The 16937-nt window shown below is 43.0% G+C and overlaps 1 long non-coding RNA gene and 3 other non-coding genes across 7 annotated transcripts; 3 read left to right on the top strand and 1 right to left on the bottom strand.

Annotated features, from left to right (window-relative positions):
* The first annotated feature begins 30 nt into the window (after positions 1–30).
* On the top strand, positions 31–4605 carry LOC123035534. 4 transcript variants are annotated; one of them, XR_006416979.1, is made up of 3 exons: positions 31–133; positions 1306–1494; positions 2315–4605. It is a non-coding gene; the product is annotated as an uncharacterized LOC123035534 (long non-coding RNA). The 4 variants fall into 4 exon arrangements; XR_006416976.1 differs by lacking the exon at positions 31–133 and adding an exon at positions 248–526; XR_006416978.1 differs by lacking the exon at positions 31–133 and adding an exon at positions 248–397.
* Positions 1955–2227, top strand: LOC123017709. Its single transcript, XR_006413652.1, has one exon.
* Positions 4606–7605: 3000 nt separating the features above from the next.
* TRNAG-GCC lies at positions 7606–7676 on the top strand. The gene has a single exon. It is a non-coding gene; the product is annotated as a tRNA-Gly (tRNA).
* A 225-nt stretch (positions 7677–7901) lies between these two features.
* TRNAA-CGC lies at positions 7902–7973 on the bottom strand. Its single transcript has one exon. It is a non-coding gene; the product is annotated as a tRNA-Ala (tRNA).
* Between the last annotated feature and the right edge of the window lie 8964 nt (positions 7974–16937).

Here is a 16937-nt window from a genome sequence, read left to right on the forward strand (position 1 = left end):
GATCAGCGCTGGGCTTTTCATGATAGGCTTACAATTATGTCGATGATCTGTTCGTTGGTCAGTGTCAGATGAGAGAAGTGAAACGAACCCTGAAAAGTCGTGAAGCGCACGGCGATGGCTTTGCCATTCTACGGTAGCTTTCCCCGTCCTGGTGCCCTCCAGTTGCGTTGGACTACAACTCCCAACATCCACCGGCAATGCTCGGGTGGGGGGAGTATGAGGGGAGGTGGGTTTCCGCTTCCTGTTTATTTTGTACCGGGATTAGCGGAGCGGCGTCATAGTGGTCGTTGGTCGTCATAGTGTAGGCTAGCATGTCAGTCCGGAGCAGCAGCGTGAAGTTAACGGGAGCCGTTTCGATTGAGTGAGATAATAATTAGTGTTTTCAAGTGTTTCATCAGTAAGCTAATATTATTGCCCGTGTTGCGGGGAGAGGGGCTAAGGGCGACTGAGACCGCGAGTGCCTCTTTCATGAGCTCACCTAGAGGCTTTTCACATTGTCATTTTGGCACAGTCAGTGTCGGACCCGGTGAGCAGAATATGGCAGCTTCATGTGTAGCATTATTACTATGCTTTCATTTCTGTACCGCCCCACAGCATAAGCGTGGAATGGATCAACAGCCACATTCTTAGGAGTGGCATACTAAGAATATCTCAGAACTACTAATGAAGGAGAAGGCAGGACAGATATGGAAGATCACATCTAGTTGTGTGAGCTATCCTTTTCCAGTGGCATGAGACACTTGAATGATGATTTAGGTGGAAACAATGCAAATGAATTGAGTTATCCTAATAGCTATCAGTGTTTCAGAGAAAGGTGCTGCTCAAGTGGTAAAAGGAAGCTTGCACATTTCCAAATCTGGGGGAAAACATGCACTGTTTTTCTCCTTATCTAATGATATGAAAGGTAACAAAATATGTGTGGCACACCTGGAGAAGCTGCAGTTAGAATTCCAGGAATTCCTTTCATTCAATAGCATCCGCTACTGCTGATGTAATTTGTGTTGTGCCACTGGAAACTATCTTTAGCACGAAGCCAATAGCTTTTACAGGTGAACAGGCTTTCTGAAAAAACTTCTGCAACCAGCAAATGCTATAGGTCATTTATGCTAGCACTGGATACTGTCCTTAGTACAGAAATAAGAAAGCTACTCATTCTTTTTTTCTGGGTTACCCAGCTATGTACAACTTTTCAGTTTGATTTATCCTCAAATGTTTGTAGAGCAGACACCCAATATTAGTACTCTACAACTCTTTTGATTAAATTTGGTGAACTGTGTACTCAAACCGCTTTCTCTTCTCTGGCAGCACACATACATTCTTGCTGTTGAACAGAAGAATATGAAGATCTCTGTTAAAATGATGAGCATTTCCAAGAATACAATTGATACCAGATATTCCTAGAATGAGGTTTTCCTAAGTGGAATGCAGCTGGATAAATTGTTACTGGAAATAATTGCAGCTGTCAATAATCTGACTACATAAATGCAATGAAAGGTAGCAACATATAGCTACTTCCTTTCAGAAACACCCTATCTAATATTGATGGAAATGTTGCCAGCTGAATTATATAGAATTGTGATCTCCATCTGTTATAAAAAGTAATATGAAACGAAGTCTAGATCAGTATTGTTGATCCATTATATCATAATGGAACTTTCAGATTCAGGGGCAGTAATCTTTGGAATTCCCTTTGCTAGAAGCAGGAGAATGAGTAGAAAAGGACTGTTGCCTTCATACCTTATGGCATAGTTCCCAGAAACATCTGGTTTGCATCACAACAAGGGCTTTCAAAATGTAATTATATAAACTCTAGAAGGGAAGCCAAGTTAGTGATAGAAAAGGTAACAGTCTCTTACAAAACTAACACTAAAAGATGGAACTTTTGTAGGCAAAAACCTACTTCATCAACATCTGTACGGAAATAAAAGTGTTGGGCTATCCATTCATGGCAGTAAGTCTGCAGCCTTGAAATTGCCCTTAGTTGCTTCTGTACTCTGGGTCTCCTGGCTTTGCAGAAAGAGTATCTGTTTGAGGAAGCCGAGGCAGGAGTGTAAAAAGTAATGGCAGCTCCATGTGCAATGTTCCTCTGACATATTAATACTGTTGCCACGGAGATAATGATTGGTTCAGTGTCATTATCCATCTATCAACAGTAAGAGTAAATTTGCTGTGTGATATTGTTCAGCAAAGGAGGCATTTCTGTTGAACACTAGCAACTGCTACATATTTGAGTATATTTCCTAAAATCTGTTAGTACATCTGGATATTTTATGTTCCGAAATTGTTAACACTTGCCCTTTGTGTGTGTTTTCAGGTTAAGTGATTCAAGTCTTCCACATCCGATCTACAACTGAAGATTGTATCACAAATGCAACTGGTCAGGAACAGCATTCAGTACTTAAAGTAGCATGGTGCAGTATTTGCCTACAGATGTTCAAAATTCAAAAAAGAAAAAACACTGGGGCATAAGTGTTCAGTGTAACTTGTCTAGAAAGTTTGCGATGGCTTGGGCAGTTTTTTCCTGGTGAGACACTATCCAATCTAGCCCTACTTTTTGTGGTATTTTTGTGGGCAACTCAAAAACCAATTTAGAATTGATACTCTAAAATACTCTCAGGTACTGCATATACACAGAGTGGACATAAAAGGAACTAATGAAATACCAAGTGCTGAGAAATAAATCAGATTCTAACTTTTATGTAACTTTAGATGTTAGAACTAATTCTTGTGCATGGAGCTTAATCTGGCTATGAATTTCTGCTGCTTGGAATGGTTGTTTTCCCCACCCACAGATTTGTTTTTGAATGCTGCCATAATTGGCAGCTTGAATGCCTTAAACCTCATGGATACTAACCCTTTGCTTTAAAGGTTAGTAGTTCATTTTGCCCTAACTTTCTGTATTCTTGCATGCCTGCTAATTGTGGTGTTTTTGTTCAGTGAGTCCAAGTCTCAATTTTCTACTGTTCTTGTCACCTAGAAAGCTGGGGTTCACCTATTATGGCTGGACTTTGTAACCAGCCATTATTTGTAGTCTCTGTCATTGTCATACCTCTCCTAGAAATGCTGACACATGTGGAAACTGGGAGCAGATAGGTATCATTTGTCACTTTTTACTGGTAGGCAGCTGGAGTAGCTGTTGAATGGGCATAGAAACTTTAGCTATTTTCCCCTTTCACAGGTAAGACAAAGCTTGACCCTTCCCCCAAATTCAGCTCTACCCCAGCATTCGACAATCACTGCTAATACAGATTTAACAACAGTAGATGTGCAGATTCAAATGAAGAGCTTGATATTTCTGGGAAACTTTTTAATAACGAACTATTAAAATGGAAGTAAGTTCTATGACGTCCCATTGGGCATGTGGACATTAATATGAATTCATGGCTGTAACATCTAATGTAATGCATTTTTTTCTTGTATTGAATTTTAATACTCAGATTGTAGGCTGATCTCCTCTTTTGCAGAGAGATAGTAGGGGTGTTTTTCTAATATGTGTTCTAGATTTTCTGTAAAACCAACAGATTGACTTTTACTTAGAAGGAGCTAAATAATTGCTTTGTTATACACCTGCTGTCCTACTTCCACTTAAATATTTCATTCTGCCAAACAGTTCTTGTATTTTCAGCTTAGCCATTTTCATCCAATCTCTTGAGCAATATTTCAGGAAATATGTGAAATGCTATGCCAATCCCAAACAAGCCTGTTGGCACTGGGGCAAGCAGCAGCAGATATTACAAAAGAAATGTACCTGCTGATTGAAATTTCTGCTTTAGCTTTCCTAAATAATTTCATTCTACTTACAATAGTAAAATATGGCATAAAGCCCTAAGGTAAGTTTGTTAGTGACCCAATAATGTTGTTGAATAGTGATATTGGAATGAAATTTGGTACAGAAATTCAGAGTCCAGTTCTGCTTTTCAAGTTCCATGGCCATCTATTTGGTTAGCTACCAGAAGCCCCATTTTGCAGGAAAAGGGGGCACACAAAGGGAGCCATCTCCCAAGAGCCCTGTGGAATTATTGATTCTGCAGGAAAATATGCAGGAAGTATGCTTTATGTTTCCAAACAGAATTGTGCTCCCATAGCCTGTCAAGCAGCAATTTCATGGGCTGTCAGGCATCTAATTTTTCTGGCAAGCAAAGCATGTACTTCCTAAGCAGCTTATTTTGTTGCCGAATCACTGTGATTTTGGTAGCAGGATTCAGGAGCTGCACAAATTTTCATGGCAGACTGTGTGCTACCCAGCCCTACTTTACAGAGTGCAAGAAGATGGGTCACCTGTAAAAATTTTCACAGGTGGGTGGTGTATGAAATGGACACGTAGTTAAAATCAAAGATAACATTGAAAGTGTTGCATGGCTTGACTATTACTATAACCTGTATAGCAGCTAAATGGAAAACTCCAAACCATCCTATGTTAAATTGATTCAGTAAAATCTGTTTGTATGTATAAATTGACATGTTTAAGAAATGAAAAATAATGGAAAGACAAACTTGTTAAAAAAATGGTTTTTTAATTCTTAGAACACTAATTTTCAAGACACTATAGTGTTATCTCTCCTCTAAAATACATATTTTCATATAATTAAAATGATCAACAACTTGTGTGTTTTGCTTTTCCTTGCTCCCCCCGCTAAAAGATCAGACTTTCCTTTTGTCATAAGGGAAAATATTAAAACCGCAAACTCATCTGACTACATGCTCCCTCCATTCAGATCTAGCAGTCCTTCTACCTAGATGTTCCCTGCCTTCTGTTGTCCATTAGTCTACCTTTCACCTCCATCACTAGAGAATGCCTGCCAGCACAGTACATAAATTGGGGTCAAACAGCATGCTTTTGAGAATCTGCAGGATGGAGACATTTCTCTGCCCAAGGAGTACATTCTTGCTTACAATAATTTCCTGAGCGTCAGTTGCGTGTTGCAGCAAAAACAGCCAAAAATGATAGTGTGTGTCATAACAGCTTCAAACTCCTTCTTTGTTTCTGATGCATAACCTCCTTGAGACACACAGACCAGAGGTGGAAAGGAGGCAAAGCAAAATCTTCACCAATGAGCTTTCATCCTCCTTGCATCCCCTTTTTTCTCTCCTCTTCCTTCTCTTTTCCTACCCTGGGTGCAGAGAGATCCAAGTTATGTGAATGAATGCTGCATGGTGTGTGCATGCATGCATACCTGTATGTCTTTGGACAGACCCCAAAGGTCTTCACCACTTACACAACATATGCAGGAGTGGTGGTTCTGCCACAGCTTTGAAGTAGCCTCAAGCTCTTGAGCTTTCACTAGCTTTTCTTCTTGACTTAAAGGTGAATGAACTTTGGATCCTTCTAATATTGTTGGGCTCTGCCTCCCACCAATTCCAGCTAAGTGACATTTGGAGTGGTTATTTGATATGCCCACCCTTTTTTTCCATGCTAGCACTCTAAAGGGACATACATAGGCTTCCCTGTTGAATAGACAGATTTGTTTTGCTTCACCACGATAGCTGCGTCATTTGTGCCCTGGTACCAATTATTATCAAGCACTCCTTTCCATCATGCCTCTGTGCCTGGAGCTGGCTTCCTGCTCAGATAATCAAGAGCTGCTTATCAGTGGTCACAGAATTATGCACTGTATAGTTATCCCTACAGCCCAGCTTGAGGACAAGTTACAAAAACTGGGATAAGCACAGCAGATGCAAGTCAAGGGTTAGTTACTGTCTTTGCAGCAGGGATCTAGTTCAACCATCCATGATATTCAGGAAGATGCAGTGCAGACAGTGCAGTCATTTTTTTTCAAGTGATACTGCAAGTTTTAAGTCTCCACTGAACTCTCATAATCACATGGGCTTGCACAGGCAGAGGAAACTAGCCTAGGAGGCTAGTCTAGACTATTAGGCCTAATCTGAAGAGTAAAACAAACAAAGCATCAACAATTTCAGAGCCTTATCAGTAGCAAAACTGTCCTATTTTATTTAGTCAATTTGTATGCTGCCCCATTAGCCACGTGCCGTCCAGATGGTTCACATTGTTAAAAGCAAAATCTTAAAAGCAAATAGTAAGTGCTCTCCAACTCAGCAAAAACAAGACTTTTGAAAAGTACAAGTACACTGTACTCAAAACTAGTATGTGGCTTAAAATAATAATTATACAGATTATACAATAGATGCATAAAATTATATGATTAGATGTTGTCTACTCACTGCACAATCCTATGCATGTTTACTCAGAAGAGAGGCCCATGGTGTTCCATGTTGCTTACTCACAGGTGAGTGTAGATAGATTTGCAGCAATGTTCTTGGAGACAAATATTTTTATTAGATAGAAAAGAGAGGGAGGAAAAGCAACAAGGTGATACAATATGATGAGAAATTGGAAACCACAGGGTAATGAATGATAAAATAAGCCTAGAGAATTAAGACTCCACTAGGTCCATGTGATATTGCTCAGATTAAATCTGATGGCTACAAACAGTCACAGTTTAGGTCCTTAAAGTTCCAGAAGACATGGGGAAGTCTCCAAAGACTGGCATGGTTCGCATCCATGGAGTCATTACAGTGGAATAATGTCTGCAATTTCCTGCTTCTCATGCTTCCATTAGGAAGTAAAAAGAGCCATGCTGGATCATACGAAAGGCTACACAGTGCCATCCCTCTGTTCCCTGTGCCACAGCACCTCGCATTCCTCCTAAGGAATGGTGGATCCTCTGCATCCTGTCCTCACTCACTTTACTTACCCTCATCTTCAGCCAGCTGCTGGGAGGTCTTCAAATTGCTCCTTTTGGAATGGGGGTTCTTGTTCTTGAAAATATTTGCCACAATAAATGAACTGGAGCCAGACTATGCTGGCTGCATTGAGATCCTACTGAAATTAATGTGAAACATCTGCTGCGATTTTCTTGAGACCAACTGGTTTCAATGGGATCCAAGTGCGACCATCTCAAAGTGGAATTATGCGTATTTGAAAAGAACAAGTCTTTTATTACAGCAGTGTTCCCCAACATTCCTATTAATTTACAAGCCAGTCTCCACCAGAAAACATTGCATTCTTCACCTATCCCTTTTGTCCCTTCTGCCACTTGTTTCTCTTCTTACCACAGAAAAGTTAACTAAGAAAGGGGAAAAAAACATTTTCTTTTTCGTAGCCCTAGAATTCCTCTTTAGGGCGATTGAGCATCCTAGTTTGTACCGGACCATCTTCTATTTGAGCTCTGCAGGAGGGCTGTCCTTTATTTAAAAGTAAGGGCACTTGAAGGGCATCTGGAAATTAAGTCCAAATGGAGTTTAGCGATTAAGAACCGTATGAAGGGTGTAGGAAATGCAAGCACGGGGCTTGAAATTGCCCATCAGTACTTAGCCACACCTCCTCTGCAAATTGAGTCGATTTTACCTGGTCACACAAGCCTTTCCCACACAGCCTTTCCCACTAGGGCAAGTCGTATTGTACTTCCGTTTAAATTTCAGTAATCGTTTTTAAGATCGAATCGGTACATATAAATATGTATATGCATATTTAACACAAATCCCTTATTTGATAAATTATTCTCACCAAATTTTGGCTGGATTCTACCAAGCGAATTTGGAATTCTTTTCCGTGAAGAGGCTTCTGACAAGCTGTACATAGTGTGTGCATTGGTGGTTCAGTGGTAGAATTCTCGCCTGCCACGCGGGAGGCCCGGGTTCGATTCCCGGCCAATGCAATTCTTTTTTATTTTACAGTTTTACAACGACAGAGGTGTGTTCATTACATTTACGTTGTAGGAGTCAACAGAACTGGTGTTCCTTAAAATGAGGAAGAAATACTACAGACCGTTTGCAATTGTAAGCTATGTGTTTCAAACACTTTTAGTTATTTAGAAACCCAGTAAGGAAAAATATAGGTGCTTGGGGTATATGGATTGAAGAAACAGCAGGGCAAAAAACACTGGAGATGCCGGGGATTGAACCCGGGACCTCACACATGCGAAGCGCGCGCTCTACCACTGAGCTACATCCCCCACGTCCGTCTTTTCTCAGAAAGATATATAAAGTCTACTCATAGGGCTAAGGTAGGAGAAAATGTTTTAGGAATCATTTAGCCCATCTTTCTGAGCACGGAAGGGCAAAAAGGAAGCACCTCTAAATCTCTGAAAGTAGGACGCTTGTGTGTGAAACACGAAACGAAGACACAGAGAAGAGTGCTCACGTTGCATTTTGCAAAGTGCCTCTTCTCACTTGTCGACAAAGCAGCGGTCTCAGGGGACGAACTACTCGTGCTGAAGTGAAACTGCAGACGAACCTCCGCTTCAGTTTTAGGAATGACACCTTAATCTCTATCTCAAACGCGAAACAAAAAGACTACTTAAAAAACAGAAGGTCGTTTGAAACCTAAGTAGACAGAAGTTTGCTAGTTTTTAAGCTATTCTCATCTGCTACAGCTGCAAGGATGCTTGTTCATTCTTGAACGTAATAAGGAATTCTTTTTCAATAGATTGTACGAATTTTGGCAAAGGTATACAAAAGACAATCACATCAGGTTTAAATCCAGTTGTTGACGGGATAGTAAATTTAACGTATTTTATCTTCAGCTTTACAGGCAAAACTATGAGTGCAATCCATTGACCACTTGGGAATTTTCTTTGAGAGTTTCGTAATTGCAAAATATATTTAGAAAAATCCCACAACTGCCAGCTTTGCCTAGCTGAATGCTGGGAATTGTAGAAGTTTTTTTCTGTCCAAAAACACATAGGAATGAATCCTTGGTGCACACTCCTATGGTCAATAGTTGTTGTCGGAATGGCCTAGGATAACTCGGAGACCCAGGCCCAACCTCAGACAAGCACTCCAAGGTCGGAGCTGAGACTCGGACTTTCAAGCACTCTCCCTCTGCCCCCACAGCCAATTTCCCAGGACTGCCCTTGGAGCCAGCATTGTGGTGTGGGGCAGAGGGGTATGCTGGACAGCGGAGAGGAGAATCCTTGGATGCAGTGCATCCCATCTACCATTACGAGCAGTTTTAAATTTAGAACATTCACTAGCAACCATGAAGTCAACAAAAACCACATCTAACTTACTCTGTCCAGATCAACTACTTATTTTCACTTTTAATTGGACCATTTTTATTTGGACCAATAGTCTTCTCCATGGAGCAAGTGCATCCATCTCAGAGAAACATTAAATATTCATGTCATAATCTCTATCCTGTATAGGAGGTTCTCTCTTGATCATAGTCTGATCTTGCATACTCCTTAAGTACTTAAAGCAGACTTTCCCAACCTGGTCCTTCCAGATGTTTTGATATGCCAGAGCCAGCACAGCCAGTGGTCAGGGGTTACGGGTCACTAGGTAGCAGTGATGTCATTTGTGTTAGGATGGACCACATTTTTGTGTGGTGATAACAAAAGAATTCCTATGACTGTGGAACCCACACAGTTTTACATGCATTTGCAACAGAATACTCTTCCTAAAGGAATGGCACTAGGACTATAGCAGCATTGCCAGATCTAGTATCAGGGTACAGAAGAGAATGGTTGAGAATGTCCCTGCAAGAATAGAAGGTTTGCCAAGACTGACTTTTCCTATACACAAATAGTGAAGGCTCAGTTGTCCACATATCCACACATAAATAGGAATTGATGGTATACTGGTCTTCAAGCCTTCTGCAAGGATGGGTCCACAGCAAAGCATACAGAAGTTTTCTGTTGTGTTTTCAGAGTGGTACTGCGGTTTGCCTGGTACAGAAAGTGATACTATTTCTAACAACTAGAGCTACTACTAATGAAGTGAGTCTAGCCATGGTCGTGCAGTGTGAATGCACTTCAGTGAAACAGGAAAAATTAACATCATAATCTTCTAACATTTGTAGGAAAAAGTACCCTATTATCTCTTAGTCACAGTCAATACATGTAACTAAGGTGCTAGTTTACAATTACAGTGGTACCTCGGCTCACGAACTTAACCTGTTCCAGGACTCTGGTTGTGACCCAAATTGGTTGTGAGCCAAGTTAAATTTCCCCATAAGGTTCAATGTAAATAAGGTTAATCCGTTCTATAACTTTTTTTTTTAATCAGAAAAATGTGAAGCAAAGTAACAACAAAAAATGCGGCCATCTCCCCCACCCCAAGCATGAGTGCAGCCATCTCCCCACCCCCTCCAGCATGACTGTGATCATGCCTATCATCCCTGCATATGCCCGTCATCCCGACACGCTGGAGGGGGAGACAGGCGCGAACACAGGTGACCTTGAGGGAGGAGACGGGCGTGATTGTGCTGGAGGGGGAGATAGACGAGATCGCGGTTGCACTCGTGCAGGAAAGCCAGGCGCGATCGCGACCATCTCCCCATTCGGGGGGAGGGGGGAGATGGCCGTGATCGCGGTCGCCACCCAATGCAGAGTTCGCGACCTGAGTCAAAATTTTTATGAATTTTTTGTTCGTGACCCAATTTGGTCGTGAACTGAGGCATTCGTGAGCCGAGGTACCACTGCACTGTGTTTTCATTTACTATTTTATTAGATGACATGCTTAAAAATTACTTGAGATAAGCACTACACAACATAGTTGCTATTTTCTGCCAAAAGAAAAACTATAGATATAATTCATTCAATTGTGACTATTAAGAGATGTTCTGTTGCTGTTTTTGTGCTGTGGTCTAGTAAATTCAGTAGTGGAGAATCCCATTATAAGCTTTGTTGCTATGTTTAGTCACAAAGTTGTGCCCAACCCATCATGACCACATGGACAACACTCCTCCAGGCCTCTGTATGTTTACTGATTCTTTAATAGCACGTTCAGTCAATTGTCAGAGAACTGCTTTTAAGCTGACTGGCTTTGTAATTTCCTGGATTATCCCTAGACCCGTTTAAAAATTAGTGTTACACTGGATATTCTTCAGTCTCCTGGTAGAGAGGCTGATCTTAGGTACATGTAACGTATTTTTGTAAGAAGGCTGACAATTTCAAATTAGAGCACTTTAAGATGGTTGGAAGCCATCTGGGCTCAGTGATGTATTAACTTTTAGTTTTTCAGTAAGGTTGAGAATATCATCTTTCATCATTTCTTTCTGCCTTGATTTCTCAGATTTCCTTCCTCAATACCTAAATTTAGGAACAGGTATCTGTCCTGTATCATCTGTTATAAAGATAGATGAAAAGAATTCATTCAATTTCTCTGCAATCTTCTTATCCTCCTGTAGTACTCCTTTAATGGCATTAACATTTTCTTGTATATTGAAAGAATTGTTTACGATTGGCCTTAATATGGTTAGTGTTACGCTCCTCTAAATGCTTTTCTGCACCTCTTATCTGCTTGCATCTCTCTTGTGCAAGCTTGTGCTTCCTTTTGTTTTCTGTAATTGGGGAAAGCTTCCCAGTTTTCTGAAGGAAACCATCTTCCCTCCTCCTTAATACTACTTGTTAACCATGCCAACAACTTCTTGAATTTCATACTACCCTTCCTAACTTGTGGTATACATACTATTTGAGTGCCTATTATTATGGTTTTGAGTATTCTTCAAGCATTTTGAAGGGGTTTTACTCTCGACTCCCACATCAACTTCCTTTTCACCAGTTATTTTTGAGAAGTTTCTTCTTTTGAAGTCAGATGTGATTATGCTGGACCTCTTTACCATCTTTTGTTGGACCATCTAACTGTTGGATTCCCTGGTGCCTAATTAGTCTGAATCACCATCTCACCCGCAACTTGAGACTCCTCAACTTGTATAGCTGGCCCTATCTGTGGAACAGGTATACTTTTAAAGAAAGCCACATTGGTAGTCCTAGATTTCAGCCTTTTACTTAGCAATCAAAATTTGGCTTCCAGGAATTCATGACTACCTATCTCTATGTCACGGGTATCTATCTAAACCAGGGGTCCTCAAACTTTTTGAATAGGGGGCCAGTTGAAAGGTGCCAGCAATGGGTGTGAGCCGCCAAGGTGATGCAGGCGGGGGGCGGGGGCAGGTGTGTGCGCTCAGAAAGGCAGGGGCATGCATGCGCAGAGATCATTTTTCCCGAGTCCAAAATGATCTCCTTGCGAGCAAGCCAGTGCCTCGTGGCCAGCTTGCTCACAAGATCATTTTGGACTTGCTCAGAGAAAAGGATCTCCTGGCAAGGTGCTGGCTTGCTCACAAGGAGATCCTTTTCTCCGAGTGAGTCCAGAACGATCTCCTTGTGAGTAAGCCGGCACCTTGCCACGCATGCGTGTGGCAAGCTATGGCGGACCAGATAAATGGGCATGGTGGGCTGGATTCAGCCCATGGGCCGTAGTTTGAGGATCCATGATCTAAACAGCGCATGATACCACAGCTTTCATACCAGGCAGGCAATTTACTGTGTGGTTCACATGCCCATTGCAAATCCAGGCATGTATGTGTCCGATGATCAATCTGCTTCCACCACAAGGCCCCCACCCCCTGGCCACACATCCTCAGTACCAACGGAGAATTGCTTCCCTTCCAAAGTCATTCTAAAGGATTATTTCTAAGAGATTATTGTCTTCCTCCTCAGAATGACTGTCTCCTTCCCCAAGACCACCATTTTCCATGACAGCAGAGGAGTTCTCATCCAGGAATTGGGACCCTACTGTTTGCTCCCTGATGGTCTCAGCAGCCAATCTCACGGTCTCCTTTTGTTTCTGCAGACCAGCATCCTTGGCTTGAAGGGAACGAACTTGTTCCCTGAGATCCAGGAACTTATTCAACTGAGCACACACTGACAACTTCTGTTGTGCTAGCAGATAGCCCTCACACCCCTACTGGCTTTCTACCTTCATAACTTTTTATTTAAGCAGCATTTTAAATGTTAATATTACTGAATTTTATCTGGCCAGGGCGGCTTATTTTATATTGTATGTTTATATTTTATTCTAATGTTTATATTTTTAATTATTTAACTTATTGTTGTAAGCCACCCCGAGGCTTCGGAGAATGGGGCAGCATAAAAATGTTTTAATAAATAAATAAATAAACTGGAGTTAATTATATTATTGGGTTTGCTTACCTGGAAAACTTAGTTTTGTTTGTGATTCTTTTTTCCTGGAGTAAAAGAGATAGATTTACTTTTAGTTAGTAATTTATAATTTACATTGACTATCAGAAGGGCTAAATTCTCTGCCCTGGCCTCTTTGTCGTGCTGCCAAACTCACACAGTTGCTTAACTTGTTTGTATACTGGCACTTTGTCTTTGGGACTGAGCCATTTTCTCACTGGGGCTCCTCAGGGAGCTGGCTCCTCCACAGCGTATCACCTTATATAGTTCTAGGCAGACTGGTTGTAACAAGAGTTGGGCCAGTTTGACTCGAGGACATAATTTGAAAAGCAACAGAGGCTGTGGCTGAATGGGAATGTAAGTTAATTCTCGGCCTGCCCACCCATGCTGGAAACTGAGATACTCTATTCAGTTGAAGGGAAAATAGACCAAAGGTAGGTCATTTCTGATGGGATATGGTTTGGAAGGCTGAGTTCCTTTGTGTAAAAAGGAGCCATTTCATCCATTTAAAATAGGAAACAACTGTTCAGAAGCTGAGAAACCATCAAAGAATTGTGGTTAGGGGAAAAGGTGTATCTTTCTGGGGGAACCTTGGAATGAGATCCCAGGACTGAGATTTTGCTGCTGATAGGTGTGAAAGGATGATTTGAAACAAGGAAGTATGAAAAGTAAAAAAGTTAACAAAGAAAATTCCATAGTCTAAAGGGGGTGCGTATACAGTGTGCGAGAAAACCAGCACGTAGACAAAATGGCCGAATACTGGCTGAATGACTCACTTATTGTTAGTTGACAAGCATGGCAGGACAAAATGGGCCTATTATAGCTCACCAGGGAGGGCTGAAGTGGGAAAGAAGGGCTGGTATTGGAGCAGTGTGGAGCAGGCCAGTGGAAAGATTGTAAACTCCCGGTACCCCAGCCAATGAGAGGAAAGGAGGAGGGAGAAGTGGCCGGGGGCAGGGCATAAAATGGGATGTGAGCATGTGCTGAGTTGGGCTGGATGATGGGAAGGAAACCAAATTGGCTCCCTTTGCTGCAATAAAGTTTCAAAAAGAACTCTCTGCATGCTTGGAATATTTTTGTCTTTCAAAGGAAAGAGTGTTTCTAGCAGCTGCTGTTTTAGAAACTTCTGCAACTCTCATGTAGTCTCAAATAAAAAACTAAAACTTTAAAACCGCCTGTTTTTTTTTACACAATTTCCCCTTTTTTCTTAGCTGCCAGCACAAATTTGTAAAGAATACTCCCTGAAAAATTCATCTGTAGAAGCATTTTTTTTGCAGAAGCATTCTTTTGAAGACCAAGTTTTATAGAAACATCGAAACAGAGCAAGTCAGAAGGGGCCTCCCGGGCCATCTAGTCTGACCCCCGGCTCCAGCTGGCTCCGCTCATGACATGCCCACCATGTGCATATCCAGCCTATCTTTGAACACCCTCACCAATGGGGCCTCAACGACCTCTCGTGGAAGCCCATTCCACACCCTCGGGGTCCTGACTGTCAGGAAGTGCTTCCTGGCATCTAAATGGAACTTTCGTTCCCTGAGCTTTGCTCTGTTGAAGCGCATCCTGCCTTCCTCTGCAGGGGAGAACAGGTCTCTACCCATCTCCATGTGACATCCCCTCACATACCTGTATGTTGCCAACATATCCCCTCTGAGTCTCCTCTCCTCCAGGCTGAAGAAACCCAGTTCCCTCAGTCTCACTTCATACCCCATCCCCTGCAAACCAGCCACCCACCTTGTGGCCCTACACTGCACTGATTCTAACCTGGCTATATCCTTCCTGTAATGAGGGGCCCAAAACTGAGCACAATACTCCAGTTGCGGGCGCACCAGAGTTGTGTAGAGTGGTAGTAATATCTCTCTTGATCTAGTAGCCACACTTCTGGCTATGCAACCAAGGGTGGCGTTCGCCCTCTTGACCACATCATGCTGCTGACTCATGTTTAGCCTGGAGTCAACCAGCACCCGGAGGTCACTTTCACAAGTGCTGCTCTCCAGCCACTTGTCACCTAACCTGTACTTATGACACCCATTCCTATGCCCCAAGTGCAAGACGTTGCACTTATCCACATTGAACGCCATCCTGTTGTCTCCTGCCCACTTCCATAGTCTGTCCAGATCCTTTTGGATCTGGAGTACCTGCTCCTCAGTTGTGGCCACTGCTCCAGTTTTAGTGTCGTCTGTGAATTTGATCAGCAGACTGTTCACCCCTTCTTCCATGTCATTGATGAAAAGATTAAACAGGATCGGCCCCAGGACAGAGCCCTGGGGGATCCCGCTGGTCACTGGCCACCATCCTGATGATTCCCCACTAATGGTTACCCTCTGCTTCGGTCAGTCAACCATGCCCTAATCCATCAGACAGTGTTTTGGTGTATCCCAAAACTCCTCCGTTTCTCAACCAGGATATTATGGGGCACTTTGTCAAAGGCTTTGCTGAAATCCAGGTAAACCACATCCACCGCATCCCCTCCATCTAGCTATTTCGAAACCTTGTCATAGATTTCCACAAGGGTTGTCTGGCAGGACCTGTTTTTGTGGAAGTCGTGTTGTGTGGCTGCCAGCCTCCCTTCCCTATCTTGCATCACTAGATCTCTCTATTATGAGCCTTTCCATTGTTTTTCCAACAATGGACATAAGGCTAACTGGTCTGTAATTCCCCATGTCCCTTCTACTACCCTTTTTGAAAATTGGGACCACTGATGCCACCCTCCAGTAATAGTATACAAAGTGGAACCCAACCACATTTTTTTCTTTTCAAACACGCTCATTTCTGCCCTCACTGTTTATAATACAGTGGTACCTTCTCTCACAAACTTAATCAGTTCCACGACTCCGGTCATGACCCGAATTGGTCGCAAGCCAAGTCAAATTTCCCCATAAGGTTCAATGTAAATAAGGTTCATCTGTTCCGAACCGTAACTTTATGTTATACATAAAGAACAGCATATAGAAATTTTAAATAAATGTTTATTTTTTAAACCACAAAAATATGAGCCATGTCCCTGGGGTGCGGGCACAGCCGTGGCTGCCTCGCCAAGCCTGGAGGCGGACAGGCTGAGGCGGAGCAGGAGCGGGGCAGTGGCTCCTGCGCCTCCGCCGCGGCCTTCTCAGGGCAAGCTGGCTACACTGAGTGGCCTCCATGCTTCTTCCCACCCTGGTCTGGGAGAGGTGGGAAGCGCCCTGCTCCGCCGGCTGCAGCTCTGTCCCTTGCCTCCCCTCACCTCGGCCCACGAAAAGCAACCCTTACCTCCCTCCTTGCAGCCCTCTCCTGGCTGGAGGAGCCCTCCCATGCTCGCCTCTCCGGCCTCCCGCTCCCCCTCCCGGAGCCGGGCGAGCATCTGCGAGGGGACTTTCCTCTGGCTCAGAAGCAGAGCAGCAGCAAGGAGCCGGGAAGGCCTTGGCCAAGGTGAACACGCCCTCACGGCTCCCCCTCGTGGTGGGTGGGGAGATTATTGTTTGGAGTGTTCATGCGGGGAAGATGGCCGCATTCCTGATTGTGTTCATGCGGGAACATGGCTGCAATGGTGGTCGTCACCCGATGCAGATTTTGTGACCTGAGGCAAAATTTTTCTGAAATTTCTGTTCGCGACCCAATCTGGTTGTGAACTGAGGCATTCGTGAGCCGAGGTACCACTGTATGTGGAGAACTGACAAGCATGCATGAGAAGCCCAGGTTGAGGAGCATGTGCAATCAGCTTCAGAAGTGATCTTCAGTGGCTTGAGAGAACTGGGGGTACAGCCCTAGAGACCTGAAGGTCTGAAGTGGGGGGACAGAAAAACGGGTATAAAAAGTATTATTTCTCTAGTCCCACTCCTTTCTATGTTTTCCCCCCAAGAAAAGAAAGCAAAGAAATTTCCCTGAATTTTCCCATTCAGGGAAATTTCCCCTCTTGGCCCTCCAATTTCTCTAGCCTAGCCCTGAGGGAAGGCAGGAAAAGCTCAGGGAACTTGTGCTTTTCAAGTGCCCATGGCCTTGAAGAACTGTATCTTGAAGTAT

The sequence above is a fragment of the Varanus komodoensis genome, unplaced genomic scaffold (assembly GCF_004798865.1).
Source record: "Varanus komodoensis strain SLA01 unplaced genomic scaffold, ASM479886v1 scaffold10, whole genome shotgun sequence".
Taxonomy (NCBI): domain Eukaryota; kingdom Metazoa; phylum Chordata; class Lepidosauria; order Squamata; family Varanidae; genus Varanus; species Varanus komodoensis.